The sequence below is a fragment of the Protopterus annectens genome, chromosome 1.part0 (assembly GCF_019279795.1).
Source record: "Protopterus annectens isolate FY-2018-M chromosome 1.part0, PAN1.0, whole genome shotgun sequence".
NCBI lineage: Eukaryota > Metazoa > Chordata > Ceratodontiformes > Protopteridae > Protopterus > Protopterus annectens.
Window position 1 is genome coordinate 48,301,864 of NC_056725.1, and position 20,819 is coordinate 48,322,682.

The 20,819-nt window shown below is 36.1% G+C and overlaps 1 protein-coding gene across 1 annotated transcript in view; it reads left to right on the forward strand.

Annotated features, from left to right (window-relative positions):
* The window catches only part of LOC122810865 (ras and Rab interactor 3-like), a 1,223,645-nt gene that overhangs the window by 180,141 nt on the left and 1,022,685 nt on the right, over positions 1–20,819 (forward strand). The window lies entirely within an intron of this gene.

Consider the following 20,819-nt stretch of genomic DNA (forward strand, 5'->3'; position numbering starts at 1 on the left):
ACTCTTTTCCACTCCATGAGAATATGTAATCTATCTCACTGTCCTATTTGACAGACCTAATATTAAACTCAAGCAGGCTACTACATACACTTAGTTACCAAGGATACCTGCCTCCTTCTGAACTTGTTTCCTAGGAGATTTGCCTCCTTCTGAGCTTGCCTTTCTACAGGGAATGTTCTAGCTTTCCCTTCACTAACTTGACCCCTGGAAAACACTACTCCAGTTGCAATATGCTAGGTTGCCATCCAGATGCATACAGCATGTCATACACACACCTGTATATATCATGTACATATTTATATGTATGCATGCTTGTGTGACTATAGCTGAAAAAGTACCAGACATTCTGGTAAATACTGTACATTCTGTCTTGTTTTTATTACTTATATTTCTGGATGATTATTTACAACACATAGCTTTTTCTGTTATCTTACCACATGCTTAAGCAATAAAACCATATATTTTCCCTTTGGGTTGTTAGCTCTTGAATCAATACAGAATGATTTCATAAAGATGTCTCAGCGTGGGTGCACACTGTATGGAATACTAGGGAAGGCAGTGAGCCGATGGTAAGCAGAACTGCTGAGCTGCACTTGGACATGGTAAATGCCCACGCTAGACTACAAGCAGTTTTGAACATTGCTTAATTCTCAGTCTGTGCCATGGACATAATTGAACAACTGTACCCTGCATTTCTGTTAGGATTGCTACTGCACAGAAAGAATGCACTACCACTGAAAATGATAAGCATTAAAGACTTCTGCATTTCTATAAAATAAAAAGGCATTGCGGCTGGAGAGTAAAAAGTACTTTAATATACAAATGATGAAAGATAGGTAAGCGCTTTCGAGGTTGCCTCTTCTTCAGACCTTAATAAAACAAACTCACATATTAAAAGTTTAAATACAATTGACAGCCAATAAAAACACACATAAACCAATGAGGCAAACCTCTTTTTCCTTAAAAAAGGTTTTAAAGAGACAGCACTATTCAGGCCAGGTGTAACATAAGCTTTAAAATCAACAATCCATCTTAGCTAGATGTATCTGTTTTGCATTTCTACTTTTTGACGTCATAATACATGGTATATTTGTATTATGTCTAAACATTTTGATGGGGGTCTAAAAGTCAAAGAATCCTGAGCAGAAGTCACATGGCACAAAAATTCAAGACCCAACCCCCTTCTTTTAAAGATTATGTAGTTGTGCAGTTAACATCACAGCGAGATGCCACGAATGCAGTCTTATGTTGTCAGAATATATCACAGCGAGATGCCACGAATGCAGTCTTATGTTGTCAGAATATATCACAGCGAGATGCCACGAATGCAGTCTTATATTGTCAGAATATATCACAGCGAGATGCCACGAATGCAGTCTTATATTGTCAGAATATATCACAGCGAGATGCCACGAATGCAGTCCTATATTGTCAGAATATATCACAGCGAGATGCCACGAATGCAGTCCTATATTGTCAGAATATATCACAGCGAGATGCCACGAATGCAGTCCTATATTGTCAGAATATATCACAGCGAGATGCCATGAATGCAGTCTTATATTGTCAGAATATATCACAGCGAGATGCCACGAATGCAGTCTTATATTGTCAGAATATATCACAGCGAGATGCCACGAATGCAGTCCTATATTGTCAGAATATATCACAGCGAGATGCCACGAATGCAGTCCTATATTGTCAGAATATATCACAGCGAGATGCCACGAATGCAGTCCTATATTGTCAGAATATATCACAGCGAGATGCCACGAATGCAGTCTTATATTGTCAGAATATATCACAGCGAGATGCCACGAATGCAGTCTTATATTGTCAGAATATATCACAGCGAGATGCCACGAATGCAGTCTTATATTGTCAGAATATATCACAGCTTAGATGCCAACAATACAGCAGAATCACAAATGCAGTCTTATATTGTCAGAATATATCACAGCTAGATGCCACAAATGCAGTCTTATATTGTCAGATATATCACAGCGAGATGCCCACAAATGTGCAGTTATATTGTCAGAATATATCACAGCGAGATGCCACAAATGCAGTCTTATATTGTCAGAATATATCACAGCGAGATGCCACAAATGCAGTCTTATATTGTCAGAATATATCACAGCGAGATGCCACAAATGCAGTCTTATATTGTGAGAAGATAATCAACTAGTTTATTTTTCAAATGTGCCACTGCACTTTATAACTCATTTGTTGTCCAACACTAGTAAAAACTTTTAGAGCATCTGTACAGTCCAATATTACTCAAGAGTATTGAATGTCTTATAATAGTGTACCATAGTTTTGGACAGTGAAAATTCTTACTTTCCAGATGGGAAACATGATTTTCAGAAAATGTTTGCTGCACTCTACTTGTATAGACCATGTAATATAGTACTGCAACTTTAAGGAGCCTGGTATCCCATAATGCTTAGAGTCTGGTTTGCCAGCTGGTCTAGAGTCTGTGATAGAATATTAAGCTGTTAGAAACTGTCTTCCTGTGGTACCATTTTGTGTGCCACTAAAGTTGCTATTTTATTTTTAAAGCTGGTATCTCCTGACATTTTTTAAATTGCCATTGAAATAAGCGGGTAACCATATGTGCATATTCTGACAATAGTCATTGATTCAGACTGCATCAGGGAAGTTGGAGACATTCATATTCAATCCAAGCCATTTTCCTCTTGCATCTTAAAAGTATGTTTTGCATTCTCTATTCAGAATCTTCTTTGCAAACATACATGAAAAACTCTTCTCATGAGGAATTACAAAAAATATGCTGTCATTCTAACTTACTAGCAGCAGTGAAAATAAAATGAGTGTAGAACAAATACTGAAATACATTTAGAGTGAACCAAAGAAGGCACAAGCACTGGTGTCAGAACTGTCAAAAGCATGCTGGTTGAAGTAAACATAGAAAAATGATTCCTTTGCCAGCAACACACTTTGGACCAGTTTATTAAACACACAAAATACAAACCCAAAATGGGCACAGATTCAGCACTTTTGTCTGTTTAAAGTATTACAGACTTCATCAGACCATATTACCCATTACACCTTAGTGCAGCATATATAGATTAGTAAATATAGATCAAAGATAGTTAATTAATCAATAGCATACACAATACAAGTAGCCCTATGAAATAATTTTAAAAAAGTATGTAAGTTATTTAAAAGTAGCATACATAAGCAAGTTACATATAGACACACATAAAATGTATTTAATATATTAAAAAAAAAAAATATATATATATATATATATATATATATATATATATATATATATATATATATATGCATGTATGCATAAAATGAATAAAAGCATAACAAAGCATATTACATATATTGCTAGATAATGTTTGACCGGCAATAAATTTTGTTTATACTTAAATTTATGTTTGAAATGTAGATGAGTAAATGAGTAGTTTTAAAAGATGAATTAAAAATAAAGAATAAATAACTATCAATTATAGCATCATGGCTTTGGGTTTTAAAACACTGATAATAGATACATAATCATATAAGCCTTTACAATTCACCCATACTATATCAGAAACTTCTGCTAACTACCGAGATGTGTCCTTATATTATAACAATGGGAAATTACTGACTACTAATTACAGGTTACTATATACAGAAAGCCCACATTTTCAAATTCATTATCTGCATTTTTCTAGTTCACCCCCAGAATTCCAGAAGTCCTTAGTGAAAGGGGAATTTGTAAGATTTAGCAGTATGATGACTGATGACTTACAATTAAGGGTTGAATATGGGCAACTCTTAACTATGTTTATCAAAAGAGGGTACCCACGTGATTTTGTGGAGCATATACGAGATAGAGTATTATTAGCCAGGAAGTCTAGATTTAGCCCTATACTAGGTCAGCAAGTGATACCAAACATCAAACCAGTTAATTCTGATTACAGTAGAAATTTGGTCCTTAGGTATCATCCAGTTAACAATGAAATTAAAAAGATTATTTCTAAATAATTGAGTCTATTCAAAACTGACAAAGTTATAGGGTAGTTGTTAGGGGACAAAACTACAATTATATGCAAAAAAGGTATGCATTTAAAAAGCATTTTCAAAAATCATACCTTGCCTAGCTCAAAGGCCATTAAAGGGATGAGGCAATGTGGAAGATGTAAGCAATGCCATTTGATATTAGAAGCCCAAGAGATCATCCTCAATACACCTATGGGAAGAATAACACTTGTAACACATGTGATTGTAAAACCAATGGGGTTGTTTATATTGCTCTATATGATCCATGTAAAGCATATAAAGGGAAAACAGAGAGAGCTGTGAATGAAACAATTTACAAACATGAATATGCTATATGCAAAAAGATCACAAACAATGCCCTTTTATAACCACACAACACAATGCAAGACCATTTAAAATTTAGGGTTGCACAAAGTCTTAGAGTTTTAAAAATCCAAGAGGTGCCCCATGGGGCATTACTGTAGAATCAAGAGAGCCAAGATAGGAATTACATCTAAATTCTCAAGACACTCCAGGCTTAAATGATTATGTATCTATTATAAGTGCTTTAAAACTCAAAGCCATGATGCTATAATTGATTGATATAGTTATTTAGTCTTTCTTTTGTAATTCAGCTTTTTAAACTGTTCATTTACTCATCTATGTTTCAAACATGAATTTAAGTATAAACAAAATGTATTGCTGGTCAAACAATCTAGCAATATATGTAACATTTGTTTGATTCATTTTATAAATATATATATATTTATTTTAAATAAATATGTTAAATAATTACATTTTGTATGGGGCTATTTATATGTAACTTGCTTATATATGCTACTTTTAAATAATTTAAAAAAAGTATGTAAGTTATTTCATAGGGCTGTGTAGAAAGCAGAAACCTGATCTCACCACGATGTAGTTTGTAGGTAAAATAAAAGCAATTGCTGTTTAAAATGCAGTTCCCAAATTCACTTGTTCAAAAAATTGTTGGTAGCCGTAGTAAGGATAAAACACTTCTTTATTGTGGATGTAATTAGTGGTCACAGCCACGCTTCATCAGACAAATGTTAACTCTGCATTATAGTGCTTATATAGTACATAAATTAAAACCAAGCCCTATGTAACTAGGTACTTCAATAAATATTTAAAGCGGCAACGCTGACAAACTGTCAGAAGCGTTGCATTCATTGTTAGTACTTATAGGGTCTATAGTAAATCTTAAGCATATCTCTTAATACAAGTTGTGAACTAAAAAATATGTATTAAACAAACAAACAATTAGAGAACTTGATGTGATTCAACAGTAAGTCTATGCTTGAACAAGTAAAAGACAGTAAAAACTCTGCGCATCTGAATGCTAGCTAGTATAGCCCTAGATAGACTTGTTTACGGTTACCATCGCAACCGAACAAACAAATAAACAGTTGAAGAACTTGATGCAATTCAACAATAAGTCTATGCTTGAATGAAAAGCAGTGAAAGCCCTACGCATCAGAATGCTGAACAGATATAACACTAAATAGACTTCTTTACGGTTACCATCGTAACCGGAACCTTAGTGCATTTATCATAAACTATTTAAAGACGTTCACAAAAAATCCTTTGTATTAAAACATTTCCAAAATTATTATACTTAAAATACCAATTTTGAGTGCATTGTTAAAGTGAGCTCTATTTAAATTTTTTAGAACTAAATAAAATCATTTAAATAGTTTTGCAGACTTAACTAAGTCTTGCCATAAAAACATTATTAAAACACAGAAAAATGCGATGCAAAACTTGGGACCAAGTAACATAAAGCTTTTGGAATATGTATGAAAAACCAAAACAAAACCCAAATCAAAAGCAATTAAAATTGTCTAGTGACATGAAATATAAACGCATCCAGTGAGGCGCGATAGCAATGAAGTTAAAAATACAGCAATATTAGAATTAAGAAAGAACCCATATAAATCAGATGCAGATAAACAAACAAGTCCATTTAGTATAAACTACTGAAGTTTATGTACCTATGAGATCTTGTGGTTATAATAATATAGTATTTATTATGTACTAAATTTATTAATTCTTAAATGTATATTTGTTTTTAGAAAGAATTTTTTTTAAATATAAATTAATAAATAAATATTGAATATTGAGTAAATAACCATTAATATAGATTAAATATAAGAACCTCAGTTATAATGAATTTATGTAATTTTATATATCAAAATAATACCTCTGCCTTAAGGCTAATAAATAGCACCTGTTTAAATAAAATTAATTTAATATGACATAAATCCAAAAAATATAACTATATGCAAAAATGTAAACATATAAATGTTAAAATAAACTTAACTAATGCTCCTGATTATCTATAAGATACAAAGTGTTGAAAAGTAAACTTAAGAGACATAGATAAAAAATACCAAATAAAAAGTGGCTAGGATTAAATTGAAGTTAGGGAAGAATATTAACTTATGTACCATATATCATGATTTTCAGAACATTTTAAGAAAAAAGGAGACAAGAAACATACACCTAGAAAGTATTTTTTGTTCAAAAAAATTTTTTTAACGTTTTCTATTATTTAAAATGGGTTTGATAGAAACTGAAGTATTCAATCCTGGGTAATTATGGGCATTAAATTTTAAAATCCATTTTAATTCTGCCAGGGCTAAATTATTAATATTATCTCCGCCCCTGGGATTCAGTTTTATTTTTTCAAGTACCCTGAATAGAAAAGTGTGTTCTTTATGTTCTATTATATGTTGTGCTAACGCATTGGTGTCTATTTCTTTCTTTATTTCGTATAAGTGATCATAGATACGATCAGTCAACCTTCTTTTAGTCAATCCAATGTAAAATGCTGTGCATTTTGTACAAGTTGCTAAATAAATCAGATTTTTGGTCTGACAAGTAGCTGAAACATTGATATGGTAAGTGAAACCTAGAGTACAGTGAGTAAAGGTTGAACCTGGACAAATCAGTTTACATCTGGTACAAAAACCACATGAAACTGTTCCCATTCCTTGGGTAGATTTCGTAGTGTTTGGTACAAAGTCTTTACATAGGATTTGTTTCAAGTTGGAACAATTTTTGTACAAGAAAGAAGGATAGTTACCTACCAAATTGGTTACTAAATGGTCTGTCTGCAATATGTTCCAGTTGTTCCGTATAACATTCTCCAAACATTTCACATCACTAGTATATTTTAAAACAAATGGTATTTTTATAGTATCATTGCTGTTTTTATGGGTAAAGGAAGTGTATTTCTTAACTATAAGTGGTGTAAATTCTGTGGAGTGTATAGTGTTGTTTTTAATAGAATTGACAAGCTTAAAGTCATAACCTCTATCTAAAAATAATTGCTCTAATAGGTCAGATTCTTTTTCTAAAGCAATACTTTCCTGGCAAAGTCTGGTCAGTCTAGTGAACTGGCTTTTAACGATTCCTGGGAACGTGTGCCTAGGATGCATGCTATTGAAATGAAGTAGTGTATTAGTCCATGTAGGTTTCCTGAAAATGGAAGACGTAACTTTACCATATTCATTAAGTGTCAAGGAAACATCCAGGAATTCTACTTGTTTCATAGATGCTTCCACTGTAAATTTCAAATAACTAGTAGTGGTTTCTAGATAGTGTAGGAAACTTGTAAATTCCTCTAGGGTACCTTGCCAAATTAGGAGAACATCGTCTACAAAGCGTTTGTAGAACTTGATTTTGTCAAAAACAGGATTGGTAAACAAGTGTTCTTTTTCCCAATTCAGGACCACTACCATGGGGTGCCCATAGCTACACCCCATGTCTGCAAATACGTAGTGTTATCAAACATGAAAATGTTATTGTTAAGCACTAGATCCAATAACTGACAAATTAGTATAATTTTATCAGTGGAGAAGTTAGTATCTCTTACAAGTAGTTCTCTAATAGTTTCCAGACCCAAATCATTGGGGATCGACGTAAAAAGATTTTTTACATCTAATGTTATAAGCATATACTCATCAGTCCCAGTATTCAGTGTTACATTCTTGAGGCTGCTTAATAAGTCATAGGTATCTCTTAATAAGGTTGGAACTGAATCCACTACAGGCCTGAGAAATTTTTCAAGGGCAGTAGAAATAGTGGCAGTTACCCAATTACAGCCTGAGACTATAGGCCTAAGAGGTATGGGCTGTACCTGTTTGTGAATCTTGGGCAGACCTTTTATTGTGGGAGTAGTAGGAAACTCAATGTACAAGTACTTATATTCTTCTGGTGTAATTTGTCGACACATTAATAGGTCATGTAAAGTTGCATGTACATTAGTTATGATAGAACAAACTTTTTTCTGGGAAATAATTGAGTACGTTTCTTGATCTGATAACATGTTTAACATCAAAGTGACATAATCTGCTGTGTTCATAACTATAATACCACCACCTTTATCAGCAGGTCTAAAGGTGATGTCTGAAAACTGCTTAAATTTCTTCAAAGATGTCATTTCACCAGAAGTTAAATTTACATAAGCTATTTTGTTTTTCTTAGTAGAAAACAATTTATAAAAATCTCTCTCACAAGCCTTTAGAAAACAATCAATGCTAAATGGTAGTGGAGGTGAAAAATTACTCTTTTGTCTTAGTAGCACAGGGTCAGGTTGTGAAGTTTCAATATTAAATGCTGTAGTGGTGTTTTTAAAAAACATTTTAAGGGCTATATTTCTACAAAAAATACGTAGCTCACATAAAACATCAGCCAAATTACTGCACTGAGCTGGTATGAAATTTAAGCCTTTGTTAATCAAACTAGCATCTGATATACATAAATCATAGTTAGATAAATTAACAAATATGTCAGTCACATTCTTTGCCTTCGATATCTCTCTTCCGAAATTTTCCTTTTTCTTGGCCCTCTGCTTTGAGAGCCTTGATGTTGTGTTTTTATGGGATAAGGTAAAAAACGACTTGCTTCTTGGACAACTTTAGGTTTCGCACCTAAACGAGTGTCATTATGCATATTAACAAAAGCTAGTTGGTTGGGAGGTGGTGTTGCAGAATAGGCAGTCAGTCTAGGAAACTCCGTCTCACCAAGTTGAGCAGAATTATTATCAGTTATAGGTAGAGTAGACAGGGCTGAATCTCCAACAGATGGAGGAGCAACGTCACTAGTTATAACATTATCATTGACATGTATTAACGAAGCTGGCCTTTGCATTTGAGTTTGTACATTATTGTGCCTGGGCCAGACAAAAATCTGACCTGTTTGGAAATCATTAAAATCCCTCTGCAACTTTTTCAATTTTATTTGTTTTAATTTCTCACTGAAAGAGTTCACTTGTGAGAAAACAGTTTGCAGTCTATTTTTAGCAAAATCTGATTTAAACTTGTCAGTTAAATTTTTATGAGTTATATCTATTTCAGTACGTAACTTGGTCTCAAGTGGTAGAAAATATTCATTTAAAAGTGACATATACCTGAAGCCTTGCTCAATGTTTAGGTCCTGCCACTTTTTCAAAAGCACCGGGTGATTAGTCCCATAAGATGGCATGCAAAATACACGATGATGTATAGATGCTTCAAGGTGTTGCCTTTGCCAGGCATACCTTTGTAGTAGGTACAACTTGTCTTCAAACTCTTTTACCGCCAGGTTGAAGTCTGCAAGATATTCTTCAGGTAGAATGGATACAGGAGTACTATTTCATAGGGCTACTTGTATTGTGTATGCTACTGATTAATTATCTTAACTTATATTTACTAATTTATATATATATTGAACTAAGGTGTAATGGGTAATTGGTTCTGATGAAGTCTGTAATACTTTAAACAATGGATGAAAGGGATTAACCTGTACCTGTTCTAAGTTTGTATTTTGTGTGTTTAATAAACTGGTCCAAAGTGTGTTGCCCGCAAAGAAATATTTTTTCTATGTTTACTTCAAACAGTATTCTTCTGATAGTTCTGACAGTGGTGCGTGTGCCTTCTTTGGTTCATTTTAAAATATTGAAATACAGTATATTTATGAACGCAAACTCGTTAAATTAGCCAGTTTGTTGACACATCATTTTTTTGGCTTTAGCCAGATTTTTCAGGCTCAAATAAGAGTTTTGTTCACTGTCTAGTTGTTTTGGTTCATGGAATGTCCTACAGCCACTCCGCCAATGGTCTGGGATGTCTAGCTGGGATATAGAGTATCATCAGCGTGTCAACATAAGTGGGACCTAAGCTGTAAAGAGCAGATAAGGTGGGAGTTGAACAACACATCTGGCAGTGACTGGAAACCTGGCACACCACACCATGCTTATCCAGACTAGGTCTGCCCTTCAGAAAACCCATCCCACACTATTTATGCCCAACCTCCTTCCAAACCTGTGCCATAAAAGCTAATCCTGGTCAAATTATGGGATCTTATGTGCATCTGATTAGAACACACAACCAAAGGGCAAGGATGTTTAGAGCACCTGTAATGACTAAGTATTACCCAGTGTCTGCCTCCATTATGTATCTCTCTCTTTCCAAGTACTTTTCTATTTCTTGGTTTTGAGTGCCATTTCTTTGTCAGTAATGTTCTATTTTCCATGTTGTCTTAGGACAGGATATTGACATTCCGACTTAAAACTGAAAGGTCCTACATTGAGTTAACTTTGTACTATGTATTCTCAGTCAGCGCCTACTTCATATTTATGCTGTAGTATTTAGATACCCTTAGAAGGAAACAATTGCTATACTCCAGTGAGGTTGCCAGGAGTGCTCTCTTTTGAGATTTATTGTTTCAGGATTCCCTGTCATTCTGTATTTATATTTTGGGATTCTCTAACTTGGCTTTATCTGCTTCAAGATTTATTTCTGTCACATCTTAAATCTTTTATGCAGTACTCACAAGGCATTATCATTTTTAGTGGTTAGCATCAGTAAATAATTTATCCACCTCATAACTGCACATTGGGAGTCAAACTTTTGAAGCTGTTTTTTCAGTCGAGATTTTTTCCACATTGCACTTTCAGTCTCTGTAACATGGTGACAGTCTGCCTTTTCTTTCTGTGCATTGTCACCATTAACGTTAGCCCAGTACAATATAAGACAACAATATAAGACAATTATTAATAGATTTTTAAAATCTAGCATAATATATTTTTGTTAGTTATAAACTCCCAAACTGTATTTTATTACTGTTCTCTTCATTCAGTGTATAATAATCTGAGTTTCTTCATTTTACAAGCATTTCTTATATAAAGGTCAATGAGTATCTAGAACATAGATTAGTAGTCCTGCCAGTGTATGTTGTCAGTGAAAAGAGAGTAAGTCACATTTATTGACTTATTTCCATTTGTTGACCGCAATAGTCCAATTGGCCAGAAATGGTCCTTTTCTGTGGTGACTATTTGATTTTGTTGTGGTGATTTGTCATAGCTCTTGTGATGCAAGTTCTCTCTTTGGTGTATTTTTGAAGATGAGGTTATTAATAGCAAGGTATTTAGTTGGTTGGCATAGAATGTCATGAGATTTGTTTTAGTTGACTATATTTTAAATGAGATATGGTGTTCTAACCGTAGATGGTGTTGTAGAGCTAAATAGTGGTGTGTTGTGTTTGATACATTAGTATCAAGCTATCTTATTATAACATTTTATAGTCTGTTTATCAAGCTTTTTTGGAGATTAGTTAGGGTGGAGCAGTTGATAACGAGTTTGATAAAAAGGGACTAAGATGACTGAGTTTGCACTGAGATAATTATGTATGTCTTAACTCTACATAACATAGTAAGTTTTTGGTTAGTATTGGCAGAATTAATATTAAGGTTAAGTTTAAGTTGGTGGACTATGATAACCTCAAGTGTTTCATGTTTGTTGTTCTAAAGAGGTACCATTTGTGGAAATTATGTTTATTGGAGGTGCACTTTTGAGAGCTACTGGAGAAAGTATCCCTGTTCTGCAACTTTGCTCATATCATTAGTGAGGATATTAAATAGATGGGGACCAAGAATGGACCCTTATGGAACATCAACAGAAGTGACAAAAATAAAAAGGTATCTTTCCATTTGACTGGATGTGACCCATTAGACAGGCAGTATTTGAATCAGCTGAAGCCCGAACTACAGATGGCAACTTGGGTCAACTGATGTAGAAGTGCTGTATGGGATACTGTGCCAAAGCTTTGGAGAGGTCTAGGACAATTCAAGGAGTCATGGTTTGACAGTTAAGTTGGGAGTTTTTTTGGACAGAAGGGATGTAGACATGCTATGTTCAGGTATGAAGCCATAATTAGTTGGGGGTCAGTAGATTGTTGTTAATGAGGTAGTTAAGAAGTTTTTTGACACACCTTTTGAGTATTTTTGATAATGGAGATAGGATAGCTATTGGTTTAAAGTTAAAGCTGCTAAGGTTATAGGTGTGTACTAGGCTAATGGCCCTGGAACCTTTACAAGCTTAGCCCATAGAAGTGCCCTGGCATTGTGCCACCCGTTAGTTCCCAGGGTCTCTATCAAGTACAACCACGGCATTTATCCCCAGGGTGAACTTTCTATTTACCATCCACTCATCAAGATTTCTCTTGAAAAGGGCCAGTGAGGTGTTCTGATTGACATGTATGAGAAGTCTATTCCAGAGCATGGGCAGTCCCTGGGTTATGAACCTGTCCCTCCAGCAGGTTCTGTTGATTGTGGTAATGAGGTTGGGTCTCTGGAGTGTGTGGTGTGGAGGGATTGGGATTTCTTTAGATGTAGCATTTATAACAGAGCTGGATCAGACATGGCTTTGTAAGTCAAGCAGAAATCGCCTCTTAGTAGACGATATGAGACAGAGAATAGTTGGAGTTTTTTTGAGTCTGTCCATATGGGACATGTGTTTAAGGCCTAGGATCCTCTTTGTGAGGTACTTTTATGGCCTTTCCAGCTGTTGCATGTGTCTAGTGAGGTACATGGCAAATGGGGCATTACACTCAATGATTGGCCTAACAAGGGAAGAGTAGAGAAAGCTGATGACCTATTTCTTCCTGGATGCAAATCCTTTGGTAATGAGATGTGCCACATAGAAGGACTTTCTGACCATAGTGACAATGTGGTGGTCAAAGGAGAGGTTGCTGTCAACCTATGTCCCCAGATCTCTTATAATGCCTTCAGTATTCACTGTGGTCCCATCGATGTGTTAATTAGTGGAAATTGAGAAGACAATTACTGAACCCATGACCCACTTCAACAAAGTCAGAGCATTGCACCATTATGCCAACTCAGTCCCACCTTTGTGGATTGGAATAGTAGAGGATAATTTCCCAATGTTTGGAACATGCTATTCAGCTATTGTTTGGTTTATTATAATTGATATTGAGTAAGCCTAGTGAGGGCAGGGCCTTTAAGGGAATAAGTTGGAAGTTGATCTGGTGCTGTAGTCATGGGTTTCATGTCAGCAAAGTTTATATATATATATATATATATATATGTAGTTGTAGAGTGATTTTACAAAGTGGGATTGCTTTTTGGGTGGCAAGAGACAGAGTATTGCTGATGCACTAAAGCTGTAGCAGCTTGGAATAATGAGGTGATGTTGTGATTTGTTCAGTTAGTAATGGATTTTCTCAATTTTTTTTTTATTTGTTTGCCAGGGTTGATTTGTTTGTGAATAATTCTTTATAACAGATTTGCATTTTTTAGAATTAGTAGATTATAATATGTTGCAGTATTTCTGTGCGTCTAAACAAGGAAAGTGACTACGTTTCTGAGTGTTCAATATTTTTGTAAGGCTGAAATGGATTGTTCTGTTTTACAGCTTTCTCAGGCTTTGTTTCTATCATGATTTGTATGATGTCAGGAGTTAGGCATTGTTAGTAAACCAAAAAGGAAGGAGAGATGAAGGCAAACAATCTCTAGAAAAACTCGCACTCCACCAAAAGTACCCTTAGGCCCCAACTCCAGAAAAGAAGTCTATACTAAAAAACAGCTGAGAAGCACTTAAAACCACAGGATTTATTCACCTCAATATTCAGTTGAACAACACATTTCGGCACAAAAAGTTCAAATTCAGCATGCTTTTCATCCCAAGCTAACTTAAAGTAGGACTTCATCAGAAAAAATCAGAACACCATTGAACACATTTTTATGTACAAAAGATTTGCTTATATCATGCTTCGCTAAGATTTTACTTGGGACTGCACATAGGATTTAATTAAAGTTTTATAAGCAATGCTTCTTTTGCAAACAAAAGTAAGAATTAATGTTTTTAAAGGTTTTAGAATATTTTGAACCTTACATTTTTTACTCATATGTATTTTTTTTACTTGGATATTGGTTTACCCTGATGAATTTCTGTTGGTGAATATTTAAGCATTTGTATTTTTAGATATTGTGCCTGTTTGATTAGTTTTTCTAGAGATTGTTTGCTTTCGTTTCTCCCGCCTTTTTGGTTTACAGGTAATGTGTGACTATGGACACTACAGCCCCAATGATTGGAATCAAAGCCTTTTTTCACAGGAAGGACACACCTCCTCTGGTGATACGAGCAACATAGCGAGGTGTGCTTTACTTGGTGATTTGACCAATCGTGTCAAACTGCTTACTTGTTCTTTTACACAAGATCAACAATTCTGGCATTTGTTCTTCTGCAGCAATCGATTTGGACCCAACTAAGTGTGCGAACGTAAGGAACAGCAGGACAAACACTAAATGCAGTGCTGTATTTAATCAAGTTTCTTTGTGTGATATTCCTAGATCCAAAACTACATGTGGTGGGATGAGGCTTCCAAGTTTTAATACCTGGTTAATGCAGCACATATCCATCTCATTTCACAATGTGACTAATGACCATGGTGACAAAGATGATAATTTGTAATGGTTTGAGTGTGCCCTTCAAGAAGAAACTCAAATGGCTGCGTGGACTACAACCAAAGAATTTATTTTTGTCTGAAAGTATTAAAGTCCGGACAATCCCTAAGGGACTTGGGTATTGTAAATTCCCCAATGAGGTAATTCCAGGATCTATGTTTTACACTGATTTGGCTGACTTATTCAACAGACAAGGTACAGAACTGTTAGAGATTATTATTAACAATAACAAAATTGTTACAGATTGTCTTAATATTGAATTTAGTAATCTGAATAATAGAATTACAAATTATTAATTATTTGATATGCATAGGGACCACTACAACAATGTTTTTTCAAGCATTGACAGATACTGCAACATTATTAAAAATAGAAAGAACAAAAAATGGTTGAGAGGTAAGGAACATTATGATTTTGGTAATGTTTTTTCTTTCCACACTAAGGTTAACACCTTGGGGGGTGCACAATTACAAAACAATCAATATCAGATCACTTAGACCAGCACCTTTTAACAATGGTGGAAATGAATTTTTTGGTAATGAAACCCTACAGTGAAGTGACCAACTCATTCAATCCTTTATAATTTCCTCCCCTATGTCTGTCTGACAGACTAGCCAGTCAATATTATCATCTCCTTGATGGCTACTTGGAGGAGATGACTTCCCCACCTCCATCAGCATGGCAAGAGATATGGGAAGAGCCAGTCAAGAAGGGGAAGGGGAAAGGCAGTGGAAGGGGTCAGAAACCATACTAGATATGGACAGTGTCTTTAATACAATCTCCTCTCACTATTCCCTTAACCAGGATGGACTTAACAATTTTAAGATTTTCTATTACAGCAGCCAAATACTTTTCACTATTCAAAAAAGGTTTTGCATTTTTCCCACCCCTAGATTTGATTTAGCCAATTCATTAATAGAATTTTGTTATTCAACTTGACGATAGTGTAGATTCTGACTCTAACCGATCTAAATACAAGAAAAGTCTTGCTTTACCTCATCGCCCACCCAACAGTACAGGCATTTTCTAATACTGTTCAGACAGAACTTCACAAACATTTTTCTAAAGGAAAAATGAAATCCTGGGATTCTAATTTAACAGTTCATGAAGTAAGGTTATTAAGAGGGTTAAAGGAGAATCATTCTTTAAGAATCATGAAGCCTGATAAGGGTGGGGGTGGTAGTACTCATGGAACATTTTGACTACATTGGTGAAACGAGTAGTATCTTGCATGACAGTGAAACATACATGATTATGTCCTGCAACGAGTTACATATTGCCTATCACAAAATTGACCAGTACTTGGAAGACATTTTCTTACAGAACTTTATTGATACAGGTACTTACAGTTTTTCAGAAATCCTAATCCTATTTTGCCAACTATTTTCACCATCCAGAAAGTACACAGAAATATAAGTAAACCACCATTTAGACATATAGTGTCAACAGCTGGTTCAAAAACATATTTGTTTGCTGTTCTGATTGATCAAATACTCAAACACGTCCAAGAGTTAAACACGCATGTGCTCAAGGACTCTTGGAACTTGGGAGATCACCACCTAGCTTATGGGACAAGGTCTTATTGTTCTTGATAAGTGATGTTATCAATCTATTTTTGTGTATTCCCCAAGATCTTGGTCTGGGGTTATTCCACGATTCATTATTGAACTTTGAATCTCTGTCTTCCCTAAGTGTAAGGTTAATCATTGATTATATGAAAATATATATTCTTTGAAGGCAAAATTTTCAAACAAATTAAGGGGGTAGAGATGGGGGCTTTGTGTGGCCTCATCTTTGCCAACTTGGTTTTGGCATCTTGGGAATCTAAATTTGTTTTTAGTTCTGAATTTTACCAACATATTAAACTTTACCCTTCATTTTTAGATTATATATTTATTTTATAGACGGAACCTGCTTATTTGGCTACTAGTTTGGTACATTATCTCAACCACACCACTCCTCCTTTTCTGAAGTTTCCTTCTCAAATTATGGATAATTCAGTGAACTTTTAGGCACTACAATTTGAAAAGGAAGTGGAAGTTTTTCTTTCAACATTTACCATAAGCCCATGTTTTCAAATAGCTATCTACACTTTGACAGTCACCACTGATTTTCCCAAAAGAAAAGTCTTGTTCATGGGCAATTCATCTATTTAGCTAGGGTGATTTCAGACCAAGCTACATTTAATCATGAAAGACTAAAACTTGAGAATATGTTCCTTGAAGGGAACTATCCCTGTGCCCTTGTAAAAATGTTAGTGAGAAAGTCTTTGGGGGATAGGGAATCAAATATTTACCACTTATAGGGACAGGTTGTTACCAAACAAAAGTAACTCTTATACTGTGACTACAAAGCCTTTTAATGATCCCCACGGACCTTTTCCTTTAAGCTCAAGGGAACACCAGACTGACTTGAAGCCAAAATACACTAGGGCCTTGACTGTACAACATGATACAAGTGTAAAAAGAATTGTTAATCAATATTGGTCTACACTTACAAGTGATATATACATTAAACATATTGTTGGTATGGAACCAGTGTTTATTTATAAAAGAGTTAAGAGCATTAAAAATATTCTTGAAAAATTAAGCTGTCCAGACTACAGTACCGGGTTACAAAATGGCACCACAAAATGTGGTACTTGCAATTAGTGCAAGTACATCCTTGAACTGGATATAATAACTTTAAACAATTCCTTGAATAGTACTGTTTAGGTTCATAGGTAGGTACTAGGCTATCGACCCTAGGGCCTACGTAAGCCTAGCCAACAAGGTTCCCTGGCTTATGCCACCCAAGAAAGTTATTTTCCTGTGCCACTGTTGAGCAGAGACACAGAAGTGATGCCTGGGGTGTATTTCCTATTTCCCATCCACTCATCAAGATTTTTCTTGAAGAGTGCTAATGAAGAACTTTGCTTGACAAAGATGGGCAGCCTGTTCCAGAGTATGGGAAGTCTCTGGGACAGGAATCTATCCCTCTAGCATGTCCTGTTTATTGTGGTGACAAGGTTTAGGTCCCTAGAGCATGTAGCTCAGAGGGATTGGGATTTCTTTAGGTGTAGCATGTCCAACAGCTCTGGGTTTGACATAGCTTTATATGTTAGGCAGAGAGCACCTCAGAGTAGGTGATATGCTACGGAGTAAAGCTGGAGTTTTTTGAGGCAGTCAGTGTAGGGCATTTGTTTGAGGCTGGTAATCCTCTTTGTGAGGTACTTCTGTGGCCTTTCCAGCTGCTGCAGATGTCTTGTGAGGTACATTCCAAAAGGAGCATTGTACTCTATAATGGGTCTAATGAGTGTCAAATAGAGGGGAACAATGACCTCTTTTTTCCTGGATGAGAACCCTTTTATGATGAGGTGTGCCACATAGAAGGACTTCCTGACTACTGTGGTGATGTGACTATCAAAGGAGAGACTACTGTCCACCTGGGTCCCAAGGTCTCTTATCGCGCATTCGGTGTTAAGTAGATTGCTGCCTTGGGGACTTGACTATGGCTCCTAGTTTGCAGTCATCTGTGAACTTCATTAGCCAGAGGCCTTCTGTGTTAGCCTGTACTTCAGAGAAGTAGATACCAAACAGGAGAGGTCCCAGGACAGAACCCTATGGTACTCCACTTGTCACTGCTTTGAGGTCAGATTTGGAGTCTGCAACTTTTACAGTGTGGGTTCTGTCAGTGAGCCAGTTGGCAACCCATCTTGTGACGTAGGGATTTATACCTAGTTTAGTGAGTTTAGCTATTATTCCAGAATGGGGGATGGTGTTGAAAGCCTTGGCAAAGTCAAGACAGGCTGTGTGAACCACCTTACCCTCATTTACGGCTTTGTTGACTGCCTCAAAGAAGTCGATCAGATTCACGAGGCATGATATGCCTTTCACAAACCCGAACTGAGTGGAATCCAGAGTTTGGAGATTACCAATGTCTTTGTTTATGAGTTCCATGATGATACGTTCCATGGCCTTGCAGACCAGGCTCGTCAGGCTAATAGGTCGAGAGTTCCCGGGATCAGTGATGGCTCCTCCTTTGTGGAGTGGGATAACTGTTGCTGTGCGCCATTCAGTGGGCACAAAGCCTGATGCAAGGCTATTATTGAACATGGTGCTTAAGTGGGGAGCCAGTTCGTTCTGAAGTTCATGTAAAACGCAGCCTGGGATGTTGTCCGGTCCCATGGATGCTGTGTTTTTGGCTTTAGAGAGTGCAGCTTTTACCTGCGTAGTTGTGATTACAGGGACTCTGCATTCTTCCTGTATAGATATGGGCCCTTTAGGGGGTGAGGGGGGGTTAAAGTTAGCACTGAACCTATCTGCCAGGATGTTGGCAATATCAGTTGGTTCCGTAATTTTCGTGCCTTTGTGCTGTAACTCAGAGCAGATCTGGGTGTTGTCATCGAGATTCCGGGCATAGCTATAGAATACTTTGTGGTTGTCTTTGGAATTAGTGGCGATTTTGTTTTCGTAGCTAGCTTTGGAAGATCTTATTAAGGGATCTCAGCTTCTTACTGAGGCTGACTAGGGAGCTCCTCCACTCATGGGATTTTACTCTCTTTTGCAACAGTTTCTTCCTTCTGTTGTACACTTTGTTTATGGCAGGGGACCACCAGATTGGCTTCCTTATTTTGGAGGATAGAGTCTTGGTTCTGTTTGGGATAGCACGATCCATGCACTCGTGTATGTGCTTATAGAGTGCATTTGTGTAGGATTCAGCAGTTGTAACTGTATTGTCCATCTGCATGGGTGTCACGAAGTTCATCACTTCTGTCTTAAGAAGCATGAAGTTGGCTTTGGAGAAATTAACTGTGGTTTCCTTAATGGTGGGTGGGGGCTGGATGTGGATATCGAGGGTGATTAGCTTATGGTCGGATCGGACCAACGAGGAGTTGACTTTAGGTGTGGAACACCAGTCACTCATGTTGGTAATGACTAGGTCTAGGATATTGTTGCCCCTGGTGGGGGTGTGGATAAGTTGATTTAGGGCATTGGAGTTTATGAATTCCAGAAACCGTTGAGTTGGTACACGAGTAGTTTTCCCAGTTAATGGTGGGGTAGTTCAAGTCGCCCATTATTAGGGTGTTTGGTTGAACCCTAATATTTTCCAGTACATCAAGAAAAGAGGAGTGGGAATCCTGGGGCAGGGTGGGGTCTGTAGCAAGCTACAATTTGGATTGCAGTTTTGCCCAGAGTTAGTTGCACTTGGATAACCTCAGATGCATTATGTTGAGCAACTAGCCTGGAGGTGTGGATATCCTTAATGAATATGGACACACCTCCACCTTTGGTGTTTCGGTCCAGGTTACATGGCCAAAAAGTGTATGAGTTATAGCCTGGTAGTGCAGGGGTGCTCTCTGGAGCCTTGAACTAGGTCTCAGTCACTGCACAGATATCAATGTTCTCCATTTTAAGGAGTGTCTCGAGTGAGTGCATTTTGAGATTTAGACTTCTAGCATTGAGTAGCATTACCCTCAATTTTTGTTTATCTTGCAAATGGTAGTTGTAACACTAAAGGAGTGGCGTACCTCAGTGTACTGGGTGTTCAGCATTTTACATTGGAAAAACAGAAAGTTTAAGAAATGAATCTATGAACACCTTCATGATATCACAACACATAATGACGAAATTTTACAAAGACACTCTTTGGTTTACAGTAATTTTGATCAGTTTTCATTTACTATTTTGAAAAAAATTCACTCTAATATCAGAGAAGGGGCATGCCATGACAAACTTGACCTTAGGAAACTCTACTGGCAATTAAACTTTGATGCCATTCACCACTCCCAGGTATTAATGATTATGTTTCTTTAATTCCTATTTTTTAACAGACAGCCAACAAATTATACTGTGCTTCTCTTAGATTTTACTTGGTACTGCACACAGGATTTAAAGTTTTACAAGCAATACTTCTTTTGCAAACAAAAGAAAGAATGTATTTTTAAAGGTTTTAGAATATAATGCACCTACATTTTTTTACTTGTATATAAGTTTACCCTGATGAAGTTCTGTTGGTTTATCTTTAAACATTTATATTTTCAGCTATTGTGTCTGATTAATCAACCAATTTA